General features: G+C 42.2%; 1 non-coding gene across 1 annotated transcript; it reads right to left on the bottom strand.

The window, feature by feature from the left end:
- Nucleotides 1-15,324: 15,324 nt before the first annotated feature.
- On the bottom strand, nt 15,325-15,459 carry LOC115801982 (small nucleolar RNA SNORA70). Its single transcript, XR_004022356.1, has one exon. It is a non-coding gene; the product is annotated as a small nucleolar RNA SNORA70 (small nucleolar RNA).
- Nucleotides 15,460-15,829: the final 370 nt, after the last annotated feature.

Raw genomic sequence — 15,829 nt, 5'->3', positions numbered from 1 at the left:
CTTAACTGGGTTTACAGATTGACATTTTCATAATGGAAAAACTCTCTTTGGTAATTACTATTCAAAGTTGTGAGTTATTTACCCCTTTGTCTAGTTGCTTATCTTGTAGACTTTGGTACAGTCTGAAGTATAAGTAAATTCCTGTGTTAGCTACATAAAAACCTGTTATTAACACATTTTTAACCAGAGACATATTATGGCCACAGGTGTTAGGTTCTGCAAAAATCCCCTGGTCAGTAATTAATAAGCAACTTCAAAGAATACCCAAACCAAAGTTCCTTTATTATGAAGCTCTCTCTTTAAAAAAAACATCCAGCAGAAAAAATGTGCTATATTCCAACCCCTTTAGTTTTAGAGTATCAGCACCACTCCCAGAAAATTAAGTTCACAGCGGTTTCTGGGTACCATGATTTTTGGGGGAGAAAAACAAATCTCCCAGGGTGATACCTATTATCCCTGTATTCAACTTTCCCTTCTCCTCTTCCTCTTCCTTCTTCTTCTTTGTTCTGTCCTCTTGGATGGATGGGTTGAAGAATTATGTACCCCTAAAGATATTGCATTCTAACCCTCAGTACTTGTGAGTGTGATCTTATTTGGAAATAGGGTGTTTGCAGCTGATCAAGTTAAGATGAGGTCCTTAGGGTGGATCCTAATCTAATATGATTGAGTCCTTATAAAAAGGGGAAATTTACACAGAGAGACAGATGCCTAGAGAGGGAAGACCATGGGAAGACACACGGAGAATGGCACCTACCAGCCAAGGAACATCCAAGGATACCAGAAACTGGGAACCCTTTGAAACCATCAAGATGCCAGTTTTCTCGTATGGACACCAAGGGGGGAAAGCGGCAGGGGTGGGTGGTGGTGGTGGGATGAATTGGGAGACTGGGATTGACATATATACACTAATATATATAAAGTAGATAACTAATAGGAACCTGCTGTATAAAAAAATAAATAAAACAAAATTAAAAAAATTTTTTAAAAAGTTGCCTGTTTTCTGTTTTGTATGTTTACTTTGTGGTTCCCTATGTACCCCAGCATCCATTCACATCCTTTGCCTCCTGTTTCCCCACTTTTTTATGAGTTTGATTTTGGTTTTCTGAAAGTCTGAATGTTACCTTCATTAGTGTCCTGGAATACACTGAAAATCATTCTTCCTTACATTTCACTGACACTGTATTGCTTTTCCCCAGGTAGGTTCTGCTTGCCTACATTTTATATGTGAAGGTTTCCTCAGCACTTCAGAAAACATGTACTATATAAAATCCAAATGTAATTATTCTTAGAAGACACTATACGGTGAGGATTGTTAAATGGAAGCTTTTATTATAATTACCAACCTCACATGATACATGGTAGTACATATATACTTTGATTCCTCTCTCTTCCTTCACTGGGAAAAGGCTGATGAATTGAGGAGAATCTTAGAGTCATGCCACTAAAAAATGTTCTAATTCAGAATATGTTAAGCATTAACTAAATTTATTCTGTCAGTTTTTTCATTATCTGATTCATGTCTCTCATTAGCGATTTTAGTATAAAATAGTTGCATTTTCTCAGAGTATATAGTAAGTATAACAAAAACAGAACCTTAAACACGTAATGAGGTTTGCTCATTTTTTTCTGTCTTAATTTTATGCTTGTATGTTTTGGGATATGAATCAGCTGCTTCTATACCACAGGATTGGTTCTTGTGATTCCTGCTGTCCTGAGACCCCAAAGCACACACACACATATTTACATACGACATTTACATTTATACTTATATATATATGTGTGCATGGATGTCTGGGTCCGTAGTTGCATTTGAAGTTTGTGTCAGTTTAGCCACTATAATTGGCTTCTTCCTGCTCTCAGATTTACTCTGGCAAAGAAATAGATTATATTATATAAAAGGAGAGGCATGTTGGACTAGCTTTTGCAAATGGGAAACTCATCAAGAGATAGTGACCCAATTTACTCTGGAATTTGTTATGTGGGGTGGAAGGACAGAAAACCTTTTTAGCAAGTAGAGTGATTCCTAATTTTGGTTCTGGTCTTAGAGAGGAGGGGGATGATTACCCCTCCAGCTCCCAGTTGTTAGGAGCAGGTATCTGTAGCCTCCTCCCATGAATCCAGCCACATCCCATTTCAACACTCTTTTTTTTTAATTTTTGAATTTTATTTTATTATTTTTTTAATTTTCAGAATCAGAAAATTTAATATTGATATAATACTATTATCTAATCCACAGTCCATATCCAAACTTTATGTCTTCCCCCAATATGTCCTTATAGCATCCCCCTCACCCCACCCCAGTCTAGGATTCATTCTGGTATCATGAATTGCATTTTGCTATTGATTTATTCTTTAATCTGGAGCAGTTCCTTGGCCTCTCTCATGTTTCTTGGCATTGACACTTTTTTTTAAATTTTTTGGTTTTATATTTTCTATACGGCACGTTCTTATTAGTTATCCATTTTATACATATTAGTGTATATATGTCAATCCTAATCTCCCAGTTCATCCCACCAGCACCACCCACCCCCACCGCTTTCCCCCCTTGGTGTCCATACGTTTCTTCTCTACATCTGTGTCTCTATTTCTTCCTTGCAAACTGGTTCATCTGTACCATTTTTCTAGGTTCCACATATATGGATTAATATACAATATTTGTTTTCCTCTTTCTGACTTACTTCACTCTGTATGACAGTCTCTAGATCCATCCACGTGTCTACAAATGACCCAATTTCATTCCTTTTTATGGCTGAATAATATTCCATTGTAGATATGTACCACATATTCTTTATACATTCGTCTGTTGATGGGCATGACCTGGCTATTGTAAATAGTGCTGCAATGAACATTGGGGTGCATGTGTCTTTTTGAATTACGGTTTTTTCTGGGTATGTGCCCAGTAGTGGGATTGCTGGGTCATATGGTAGCTCTTTTTTTTAGTTTTTTAAGGAATCTCCATACTGTTCTCCATAGTGGCTGTATCAATTTACATTCTCGCCAACAGTGCAAGAGGGTTCCCTTTCCTCCACACCCTCTCCAGTGTTTATTGTTTGTAGATTTTCTGATGATGCCCATTCTAACTGGTGTGAGGTGATACCTCATTGTAGTTTTGATTTACATTTCTCTAATAATTAGTGATGTTGAGCAGCTTTTCATGTGCTTCTTGGTCATCTGTCTGTCTTCTTTGGAGAAAGGTCTATTTAGGTCTTCTGCCCATTTTTGGACTGGGTTCTTTGTTTTTTTTAATATTGAGCTGCATGAGCTGTTTACATACTTTGGAGATTTATCCTTTATCTGTTGATTCATTTGCAAATATTTTCTCCCATTCTGAGCGTTGTCTTTTCATCTTATTTGTAGTTTCCTTTGCTTTGCAAAAGGTTTTAAGTTTCATTAAGTCCCATTTATTTTTGTTTTTATTTCCATTACTCTAGAAGGTGGATCAAAAAGAATCTTGCTGTGATTTATGTCAAAGAGTGTTCTTCCTATGTTTTCCCCTAAGAGTTTTATAGTGTCCAGTCTTACATTTAGGTCTCTAATCCATTTTGAGTTTATTTTTTATGTACGATGTTAGGGAGTGTTCTAATTTAATTCGTTTACATGTAGCTGTCCAGTTTTCCCAGCACCACTTATTGAAGAGACTGTATTTTCTCCACTGTATATCTTTGCCTCCTTTGTCATAGATTAGTTGACCATTGGTGCATGGGTTTATGTCTGGGCTTTCTATCCTGTTCCATTGATCTATATTTCTGTTTTTGTGCCAGTACCATATTGTCTTGATTACTGTAGCTTTGTAGTATAGGCTGAAGTCAGGGACTCTGATTCTTCCAGCTCCGTTTTTTTCCCTCAAGATTGCTTTGGCTATTCGGTGTCTTTTGTGTTTCCATACAAATTGTGAAATTTTTTGTTCTAGTTCTGTGAAAAATGCCATTCGTAGTTTGATAGGGATTGCATTGAATCTGTGGATTGCTTTGGGTAGTACAGTCATTTTCACAATATTTATTCTTCCAATCTGAGAACATGGTATATCTCTCCATCTGTTTGTGTCATCTTTGATTTCTTTCATCAGTGGCTTATAGTTTTCTGAGTACAGGCCTTTTACCTCCTTAGGTAGGTTTATTCCTAGGTATTTTATTCTTTTTGTTGCAATGGTGAATGGGAGTGTTTCCTTAATTTCTCTTTCTGATCTTTCGTTGTTAGTGTATAGAAATGCAAGAGATTTCTGTGCATTAAATCTGTAACCTGCAACTTTACCAAATTCATTGATTAGCTCTAGTAGTTTTCTACTGGAACTCTCTGTGCTTCCTGGACTTTGGTGGCTGTATCCTCCCCCATTTTAGGGAAGTTTTCGACTATAATCTCTTCTAATATTTTCTCGGGTCCTTTCTCTGTCTCTTCTCCTTCTGGGACCCCTATAATGCGAATGTTGTTGTGTTTAATGTTGTCCCAGAGGTCTCTGAGGCTGTCTTCATTTCTTTTCATTCTTTTTTCTTTATTCTGTTCTGCAGCAGTGAATTCCACCATTCTGTGTTCCACGTCACTTATCCGTTCTTCTGCCTCAGTTATTCTGCTATTGATTCCTTCTAGTGTATTTTTCATTTCAGTTATTATATTGTTCATCTCTGTTTGTTTGTTTTTTAATTCTTTTTTTTTTAACATGTCTATTTATTTTTGGCTGCATTGGGTCTTCATTGCTGTTCGCAGGCTCCCTCTAGTTACGGTGAGCAGGGGCAACTTTTTGTTGCAGTGGGCGGGCCTCTCATTGAGGTGGCTTCTCTTGTTGCAGAGCACAGGCTCTAGGCACAAGGGCGTCAGTAATTGTAGCACGCGGGCTCAGTAGTTGCGGCTCAGGGACTCCAGAGCACAGGTTCAGCAGCTGTGGTACATGGACTCAGCTGATTTGCAGCATGTGGGATCTTCCCAGACCAGGGCTCAATCCCACATCCCCTGCATTGGCAGGCGGGCTCTCAACCACTGCGCCACCAGGGAAGCCCTGTTCTTTAATTCTTATAGGTGTTTGTTCTTTAATTCTTTAGGTCTTTGTTAAGCATTTCTTGTTTCTTATCGATCTTTGCCTCCATTCTTTTTCTGAGGTCCTGGATCATCTTCACTAACATTATTCTGAATTCTTTTTCTGAAAGGTTGCCTATCTCCACTTCATTTAGTTGTTTTCCTGGGGTTTTATCTTGTTCCTTCATCTGGTACAAAGTCTCTGCCTTTTCATTTTGTCTATCTTTCTGTGAATGTGGTTTTCCTTCCATAGGCTGCAGAATTGTAGTTCTTCTTGCTTCTGCTGTCTGCCCTCTGGTGGATGAGGCTATCTAAGAGGCTTGTGCAAGCTTCCTGATGGGAGGGACTGGTGGTGGGTAGAGCTGGTTGTTGCTCTGGTGGGCAGAGCTCAGTACAATTTTAATCCGCTTGTCTGCTGATGGGTGGGGCTGGGTTCCCACTGTAGATTGTTTGGCTTGAGGTAGCCCAGCACTGGAGCCTACCTGGCTCTTTGGTGGGGCTAATGGCAGACTCTGGGAGGGCTCATGCCAAGGAGTACTTCCCAGAACTTCTGCTGCCAGTGACCTTGTCCCCAGCGTGAGCCACAGCCACCCCCCACCTCTGCAGGATACCCTCCAATTTACCCATAGAATTCCTTTTTGTCTTATTTTCACAGACCTTGGCAGCAACACTCTGTGACTACTTGTTGAGCTGAACTGATGGGGAAGAGTTTGGTCACAGTGCCCACGTGATATAGAGCTAAGGACCCAGTTAGGTTTGGACGGGTTGGTGGATCACTTAGATTCATGCTGCTGGTCTCAAAGGACCTTGAACAAGAGTATTTTCTTGGTTTGTTGCAATATCTATGGTTCTGATACCCCATAGGAGACTGAACCATACCCACTAGCAGGTAGGTCTGATTCAGTCTCCTATGGGGTCACTGCTCCTTCCCCTGAGTCCCGATGTGCACACTACTTTATGTGTGCCCTCCAAGAGTGGAGTCTCTGTTCCCCCAAGTCCTGTTGAAGTCCCACAATCAAATCCCGCTAGCCTTCAAAGTCTGATTCTCTAGGAATTCCTCCTCCAGTTGCCAGACCCCCAGGTTGGGAAGCCTGACGTGGGGCTCAGAACCTTCACTCCAGTGGGTGCACTTCTGTGGTATACGTGTTCTCCAGTCTGTGAGTCACCCACCCAGCAGTTGTGGGATTTGATTTTACTGTGATTGCGCCCCTCCTACTGTCTCATTGTGGCGTCTCCTTTGTCTTTGGATGTGGGGTGTCTTTTTTGGTGAGTTCCGGTGTCTTCCTGTCGATGACTGTCCAGCAAGTAGTTGTGATTACAGTGCGCTCGCATGAGGGAGTAAGCGCACGTCCTTCTACGCCGCCATCTTGAGCCAATCTCTGTTTTTTTTTCTTTAACTTTAAAAAAAAATATATTTATTTAATTTATTTATTTTTGGCTGCATTGGACTTCTTTGCTGTGCATGAGCTTTCTCTAGTTGCGGCGAGCAGGGGCTACACTTCGTTGCGGTGCACAGGCTTCTCATTATGGTGGCTTCTCTTGTTGCGGAACACCGGCTCTATGCACACAGGCTTCAGTAGTTGCGGCTTGCGAGCTCAGTAGTTGTGGCTTGTGGGCTGTAGAGCGCAGGCTCAGTAGTTGTGGTGCACAGGCTTAGTTGCTCCGTGACACGGGGGATCTTCCCAGAGCAGGGCTCGAACCCGTGTCCCCTGCACTAGCAGGCGGATTCTTAACCACTGTGCCCCCAGGGAAGCCCAGGGTTTCCGTTTTGTAATGTGTAACTGAGAAGTAACTCACAGGGTGATTATAAGGAATAAATGGGATAATGCCTTAGCATGATGGGATGAGGTACACACTCATTAAATGACATCTATTACTATTTATGCTTTACCCATAGAATTTCTTTTTGTCTTATTTTCACAGGCCTTGGCAGCAGCTCTCTGTGACTACTTGTTGAGCTGAACTGATGGAGAAGAGTTTGGTCACAGTGCCCACGTGATATAGAGCTATAGACCCAGTTAAGTTTGGACAGGTTGGTGGATCATTTAGATTCATGCTGCTGGTCTCAAAGGACCTTGAACAAGTGTATTTTCTTGGTTTGTTGCAAACGTCTTGCTGGTATTAGAAAACAGTCAAGTGCATGTGAATGAGAGGCATCGCCTCTGCAGAGGAAACATCATTAGTTATTGACTTCTTGCTGAGCTTCAGTGCTGGCTGGATTTTAGTCAAAATGCAAATGTCTTTAAGAGAACAGAACTATGCACTGAATTTCTATATGACAGAAGAGTTTTATGCGTTAACGTTTACTGAGTGTCAATAAAATTCTGTACTATTAACTTAAACAGGAAGAGACTAGGGCTTCCCTGGTGGCGCAGTGGTTGAGAGTCCGCCTGCAGATGCAGGGGACACGGGTTCGTGCCGCGGTCCGGGAAGATCCCACGTGCCGTGGAGCGGCTGGGCCCGTGAGCCATGGCCGCTGGGCCTGCGCGTCCGGAACCTGTGCTCCGGAACGGGAGAGGCCACAGCAGTGAGAGGTCTGTGTACCGAAAAACAAAAACAAAAACAAAAGCAAAAAAAAACAGGAAGAGACTAGTTCATGAAAACCTAGTACCCTAAGCTAGGTGTTAATAATCTCTTTGTCTTTGCTAATATTACAGTACATTGTGCAGTGCCAGGGTTGGAACACAAAAGTTCAGGGTTATATAAATGTTCTGGCATGTGGAACTGCTCAAAAAAGATACATGAAGTTCTAGCTTGTCCAGTGCTTTGACTAGACTGTACAAACAACATGGGTGAAAACGTAGCAAAATGCCTCTACTTCAGTGGTTCTTAATGCAGCTGCCTTTGATAGCCTTTCCTCTAATTGTTCATTCCTGAGAGTTCCATACCTTCCATATCTTTCTCCTGTCAATAAAGATAGTTAACTATCTTTACACAAGTGTCTTCAGAGATGGTGATATTCATTATTTTTGAACTCAAGTTATTAGAGAAAAACTACTTGCAGTGTTATTTACAATAGTCAAGATATGGAAACATCCTAAGTGTCCATCAACAGATGAATTGTTAAAGAAGATGTGATATATATATATAAGAAAGACAAAATGCTGCGTGATCTCACTTATATGTGGACTCTAAAAAGGTTGAGCTTATAAAAACAGAGAGTAGAATGGTGGTTTCCGGGGCCTAGGGAGTGGGGGAAATGGGTGTAAAGGGTCCAAAGTTTCAGTTATGTAAGGTGCATAAGTTCTGGACGTCTAGTGTACAGTCTAATGTATAGTCTAATGACTATAGTTAATAATACTATAGTCTCACCACGCACACAAATGGTAACCCTATAGGGTGACGAATATGATAATTAGCTTGATTGTGGCAATTATTTCACAATGTATACATATATCAAAACATCATATGGTATACTTTAAATATATACAATTTTTATTGTCAGTTATATCTCAATAAAGCTGGGTTGGGGGGAGAAGAAAGCTACTTATCATTCTCATTAGCTCTCCCATCAGAATTGGTGCTTAGGTGTATACAGATGCTTTTGTGACAGTAAAGCCATCACTGAAATGCAAGAGAAAGCATTTAGCTTTTAAGAACCGATATCTCACTTTATTAATATAGAATGGAACCTTCTAATCACTGCAGTCTTTCCACTAAGATAGTAGATATGCAGGGCTTCTGTTCTGAAGAGAATAATAGCTCTTGTTTACTGAGCACTAACTCTGGGCCAGGCTCTGACCTAAGCATGTGTATGTATTAACTCACTAAATATACATATTAACTCACCACCTTGAGGGAGTGAAATCATTCCCATTTTACAAACTAGGACACTGAGGCCCACTGAGATGAGATAAGTTGCCACGGTAGGTGGTCAAACAGGGATTCAAATATAGGCCATTTGGCTCCAGCAACTGAGTTCTTAAGCACTAAACTACTTGCCTTTTGAATGCCAAGAAAGACTGCAAACGTCAATGAAGAACATTCTAGAATAATTTATTCTTGCTATTACCCCCCAAAAGGAAACTCAGAAGAAAATGATGAGACTTCAGAATAGATTATTTCCTGTGCAAAACATCTCATGGAAGTACATGCTAAAAAGGCCTTTGGAACATTGTGTGTTTTGGGGGTTTTCACGCTTTATTTCTTGGTGTAGGACAATGTCCTAAGAGTTAGGAGACTCTGGTACTCGGCTCCACTAGTAAAAGCTGTGTCATCTGGGCCAGCCTTCCTCTTTGAATCTTTTCTCAAAAGAAATGTTAATACACTGTTACTCATCTTGTATAGTTATTTGGAGAGTCAGATATAATTGATATGGAAATGATTTAGGGACTTCCCTCAGGGTGCAGTGATTAAGACTCCGTGCTCCCGGGCTTTCCTGGCAGCACAGTGGTTAACAATCCACCTGCCAGTGCAGGGGACACGGGTTCGAGCCCTAGTCCGGGAAGATCCCACATGCCGTGGAGCATCTAAGCCCGTGCTCCACAACTACTGAGCCTGTGCTCTAGAGCCCGCGAGCCACAACTACTGAGCCTGCATGCCACAACTACTGAAGTCCACACACCCTAGAGTCCACACGCTGCAACTACTGAAGCCCTCGCGCCTAGAGCCCATGCTGTGCAACAAGAGAAGTCACCACAATGAGAAGCCCGCGCACCGCAACAAAGAGTAGCCCCCGCTCACTGCAACTAGAAAAAGCCCGTGCGCAGCAACGAAGACCCAACACAGCCAAAAATAAATAAATTTAAATAAATAAAAAAGACTTCCTACTCCCAATGCAGGGGGCCCAGGTTCGATCCCTGGTCAGGGAACTAGATCCCACATGCATGCCGCAACTAAGAGTTCACATACTATAACTAAGGAGCCCGCCTGCCGCAACTAAGACCCAGAGCAACCAAATAAGTTAATTAAAAAATGGTTTAAATATACTAAATGCTACGTAAATATAAAGTGATATTAGTGCTGTTTACTGTCACTAGTCACATGTGGAATCATGGCATCTCAGAGAGGGAAGAAATGGTAGAGGCACAAAGTACCTCCCAGAGGGCAGAGGGGTGGAGCTGTAAAGCGGTAGCTGTCCTGCATTAAGATCCTCGCTCCGTCACTTATTTCTGGATAACCAGTGATCCAAGTTCTCTGAGTCTCAGCTTTTTTATTTGTAAAAGAGAAAGGGAGATAGAATAGTCTAGGAAACTCCACAGTTATTCAACACCGTATGGCTAGGATATTTGATATTTTGTTCATATACCCATCATTTCAGCCACAGGTGGAGTCAACAACTCTTTCTTCCACAGTCTGACAATGTCAGTGTGCCTATTGGCTCAATCTGCGACTTGATATACAGGCTCAATATAAACGTGGCTCACCTGCTTTTCTTATTCTCATATTCCAAACTCCCCTTCCATTTGCAAGTACAAACTCATAATTTAACCAGAAAAACTGTTTCTGGTTGACTGCCTATTATGTGCTCTGCTGAAACACATTTCCCACATGGGACGTTATTACTCTTGGATTTTGCCATTGCCTTGAATGATGGATTTGAGTCGACACTCAAATCAAGTTCCTATTCAAGCAAAGAAGTGAATCCTAGTACATTTTAGAGTGGAGATGTGAGAGGGGATTGAGGAAAGCAATGAAGATGAAAAAAAGGAATGGAAAGGCGTGCCAAAGAGTGAGGTGTTACCGACGAGGACATCTTTGAATACAGTCACTCCTTGAAGCAGCTCCTGTGGTAGGAATGTTGACTGAACAATAAGACACAAGGCACGTCGACTGCCTACATGCCTGGGCTCTGGCAGTGTTGATTTAGATCAAATAATGCTCTAGAGCAGCATTTTCCAAGCTGTGTTCTCTGGAGACTGTATCCTTTATCTTTTTCATGGACATTCCAGTACATATTCTTTTTTTTTTAAATTTTATTTATTTATTTTTGGCTGCATTGGGTCTTCATTGCTGTGTGTGGGCTTTCTGTAGTTGCGGAGAGCAGGGGCTGCTCTTCGTTGCCGTGTGCGGGCTTCTCGTTGCGGTGGCTTCTCTTGTGGACCACGGGCTCTAGGCCCGCGGGCTTCAGTAGTTGTGCACGGGCTCAGTAGTTGTGGTGCACGGGCTTAGTTGCTCCGCATGTGGGATCTTCCCGGACCAGGGATAGAACCTGTGTCCCCTGCAGTGGCAGGCGGATTCTTAACCACTGTGCCACCAGGGAAGTCCATGTTCTTATATTTAATGATTTTATTTATGGAATACCCATTATTATTTCATAGGACATTGTTTTCTAGAGAACACTACTTGGTCCAAAAGAAATGAGGAATAGCTCCCCCAAGTCGTTTTTCCTTTTGCTATTTGATGTTGATAGTGATTTGATATTGATGTTGCAAGAGGCAGAAAAGAACGTGCCTATAAAATTACGTTATCATGTCTGAGTCAATGAAACAGTCATGCGATTTTTAACAAGAATTATAAGCTCACTCTTGCATATTTTCATGCACGGTTGCTCATATTATCCTTGGATGGTTTGTTCTGTATCCCTTTGGGTTATTGCTTTCACTCACTTATTTATTCAACAAATATTTAATGAGTGCCAACCCTTTGCCAGGCATTGTGCTGGACATTCAGGACTTAAGAGCAAACAACACAGACATCCCTCTCTGTGGAGCAGTCCCGTGAAAAAGTGCTGTGGGAAATGATATCCAAGATGTAAAGGGAGCACAGATGTGGCAATGTCTAAATTGAGACATGAAGGATAGGTAGGCGTTAGGGAGGTAAAGTGGGGTTTTAGGTGAAGAAGGGGTGAGAAAGTGACAGACTGGGGCTCTGCCCATGACAGAGAAGACCCTGTTGAAGAACTGAAAAACAAGGGCAGGTTGTCTAGATAAAGTGCAGGGGACAGACTGATGAGAGGCTGGGCCAGAGAACTAGCTATGGACCGAGTAAGAAGGAGCTTGTAAACCAAAATGAGAAATTTGAAATTTATCCTGAGAGAACTGAAGAGCTTCAGTGTAAAAAGTTTTAAGAAGGGAAAGATCATTCTGGCTACAATGGAGGGCAAAACCAACTTTGTGAGAGCTGTTACTATAGTGATGCAGTCAAGAGATACAAGTTACCTGGCCTTAGATTGTCGCCATGGAAATGCCATGAGGATGGTAAGTCTAATCTATATTGAGCCAGTAGAATTAGCTGGTCATAGACAGTGATTGAGGATGACGAGGTAGAGGGTTGAGCATCATGGGGAAGTTTTGTCTTTGCCAGCTGCGTGAGTGGTGATACGATTCTCTGGGATATAGGGCACGGGAGGGAGAACAGGGTTGGGGGACAGAGGGCAAGTTTAGTTCCGCACACGCTGAGCTGGAGGTTCCTGCTGTACACCCAAAATTATGTAGTTGCAACAAAAACTGAAGTTTGGAGATCTGGAAATATTGGTGGCAACTTAATTCATAGGACTCTAGGCGGTCACTGTGGAGACCATCTAATTTGGTGGCGTGGTAGGGGCAGAGCTTAGTGGCGGACTGAGGAATGCATGGGAGGTGAAGAAGTGGGTGTGGTCAGTATATAACTAGTTTCCTGGAAGCTCGTCTTTGAAGGCAAGGCAGGAAAGAGAGGAGGCAGTAGCTGAAGGGGTACCCAGCATTGAGGAAAAGCCTGCATGAAAACGAAACGTATGCAAATATTTTAAAATCCCTTTAGGGCATAGTCTGAAGAAAAGAAGTTGACATAACAGAACAAGATCCCCAGAAGCCTGGGGTGAAAGTAGGGCATTTGGGCAGAGGTTAGACTTAAGGGGGAAGAGCGACATCATTTTCTATTGTACTAGAAGGGAAGGAAGAAATCAAGGATGTAGGTGTGGGCCCATTTTCAGTCTTGGTTGGAGGGATTCGAGGGAATCTGTTCTGTGGGTTTCTTTCCTTCTCTGAATGCAAGATCAGCTACTGAGAGTGTGAGAGGTGAAGACGAAAGGAGAGTAGAAAAAGTTTGACAACTTAGCTAAGGAAACACAGAAAGATTGTTGGTTGTCGGGAGTTGATAAATGCACAGGTGAATCTGAAGACTCTGAATTTATGGCGGGACCAATCTGTACCATTATGCGAGTTTCTCCTGTGGTGCTGGGTGGACTAGACCAGGTAAAGATGCGGAGAAGGTGGACAGATGGATTATTATAGTATTTGGCTTTTTCCAAATGGACAAATGGAAGAACAATGGGATAACAGACTTATTGGCATTGGTGTAGATGAGAATTTGAACCGTGTAACCTAAGTTGGAGAGGGGAGGAAGTGGAGTTGTGTGGGACCTGATAGGAAAGAGGCTAAGAGAGCAAAGGGAATGGAAACCATTATAAGGTTCAAGAACAAGTATAGTGGGAGTTATTGGGTGTGAAGTTCTGGCAAAATAGGGAGAGGGCTCAGAATGAGATGTTTCAATGTATTATTCCAGAGTTGGAGCAGTTCCAGGGGTTGACAAAATCAGTGTGTGAGGGGAGTGGGTGGTAGAATTGGGGGGCGCAAAAAGTCACTAGAAACGAGGTCTGAGAAGGTAACGTACTAAGGTGTTGTTTGCATTGCCCATGTTGATGTTTAAGTCACCCGTGATGGCAGCACTTAGGGTGAAGAAAATCACCATAAGCCAAAGGCCAAAGTCTTCAGTGAATGAAGGAGAATGACTGGGAGGCCAGGAGATGATTGCTGAGGAAGGGAAAAGTGTGGTAATAACCAAATAATATGAGCCTCAGAGAAGTAGGGCTTTGTAGAATACGGGTGGAGAATTAATCGTCTGGAACCAGCAATGGAGGGGGAATGTGCATGCTCAACTTTCTCCCCATCCTTAAGGTATGTGAGGGCTGTTGGAGAATTAGCAGTTTCCACTTGAGAGAGTTGTCCAAGGGTGAGCTCAGAGTTTTAATTAACAGTGATGATGAAAGAAAATTCCCCAGAGAGATTCACAATAAAAAGGAAGGTTGCCATCAGTATATGAATGCCACAAACATTCCATTAAGATAGACTAGATCAGCAGTGGTTCTCCAAGAGTGGACCCTGGACCAAATGCATTATCACCAATGAGGAGGTTGTTAGAAATATAAATTCTCAAGTCCTACCCCAGACCTACTGAACCAGAAACTCAGGGGATGGGGCCCGGCAATGTGTTTTTTTCAGAAACTCCAGTTGATTCTGATGAATGATGGAGTTTGAGAATTCCTGGACTTTATCTAGCTTCCTAATATAAAGGGGCAATGAAAAGCTAGGAAACATACATTGAGAGAAAGATTTTCAGTAGGTAAATATTTGATGTTTAAATGGATGACAGCACCATGCAGAGTGAGCAAAGGTGCAGAGAGTCCCAAACAAAATCATGGTTTTCAGCTGTCTTTGGCCTGAACCTCCCATCACGATGTGTTTTTTGCTGTTTGATCCTATTCTCCATAGGGGTAGCTCAAATTCTCTCTACTTTCTATAAACTTTTAATCCTCTCTGGCCACCTCTTAGATGACATTGCACCCTATTTCATATAAAACATATTCTTAATTTAGATTTGAAAGAGGTCGTAACACATTTTCCTTTAAGAATTACCTAGAATGTTAGGAACTAGCTCTGTGGGTTGCTTTATCCATTATGTAGATTAACAAAATTGGTACTCCAAGTGGGTTTTGTTGTTGTTGTAACTTTTGTCACTCATTTATTCATTTAAAAATATTTACTGGGAACCTGTGAATTGAGTTCATCCTTGGTTCACCATCTAGTAGAGGAGGTAGATAAACATACAATTATCAACAACTGGATAAGTGGTTTAGCAGTGACACGTAAAAGCAATTATTGGAGCATAGAAGACAGAGAATCTAAACTTGGCAGGAAATGGTGTTTAGGAAGTTGACACATGGGTTAGGTCTTGAAAGAGCAAGAATGCTTTTTTTTTTTTGACAGAAAAGTAGGATTTATGGGTGGGTGTGAGTAAGGAGGGGACAGCGCCAAGGCTCTCGCGAGTGCAGGGCCCGCCATTGGTCCAGGGACCACGACTAGGGATGTATTTGATCCCACAGCCATCCGGGATGAACCGCTTTTCTGCCACCATGTTTTCAAATTCATCCGCATTAAACTTAGTAAATCCCCACTTCTTGGAGATGCCGATCTTCTGACGGCCAGGGAACTTGAACTTGGCTCTGCCGAGGGCCTCAATCACATGCTCCTTTATTCAAAGTTTGGTACGGATGAACGTTATGACTTGGCCTGTGTGGACCCTGGCCACTGTGCCCTGGGGCTTTCCAAAGGCACCGCACGTACCTGTCTGGAGCCTAGACTGGGGACAGCATGACAATCGTGAAGGCCCACTGGAAAGGGCTCTCTCCAAGGTCCCTCAGGGCAACCCGCACAGGCAACAAGCTGCATGCACTACTGAGGACGCTGCTGTTCACAGCCATTGCACACCAGGCCCCCACGAGGAAAAGAGCACCTTCGGCTTAACTGGCTGCAAAAAAAGAGAGCAAGAATTCTTTAGATGAATGGTGGGGATGGGGATGGAGACTGTTTCAGGCCTGGGAAACAGCCAAAGGGATCCTCAAATAGTTTAACATGGGAAAACCTTTGGGCGAGGGTTGCTGACCAGCAAGCAATGATGCTATAAAGCTAGACAGAGTGGGATCACAAAGGCCTTTGTACTTTATACCAAAATAAGTATCTGCATGATAATGGGGGACTGCGGAGGACTGCAAGCAGGGGAATGGCATGGCTAATTTCCCTGAAGAGCTGTTTTCAGTGAAGTTGGTTTTGGCCCATGCACTTGGCTTATAATGAGGAACATTATGAAAAGCTGCTGTAATGTTCATTGTAGGAGTGCCCTAAAC

This window comes from Delphinapterus leucas, chromosome 5 (genome assembly GCF_059928025.1).
Source record: "Delphinapterus leucas isolate spDelLeu-1000000601 "Yukka" chromosome 5, BTC_Dleu_Yukka2, whole genome shotgun sequence".
NCBI lineage: Eukaryota > Metazoa > Chordata > Mammalia > Artiodactyla > Monodontidae > Delphinapterus > Delphinapterus leucas.
This window is presented reverse-complemented; position numbering and strand designations above follow the sequence as displayed.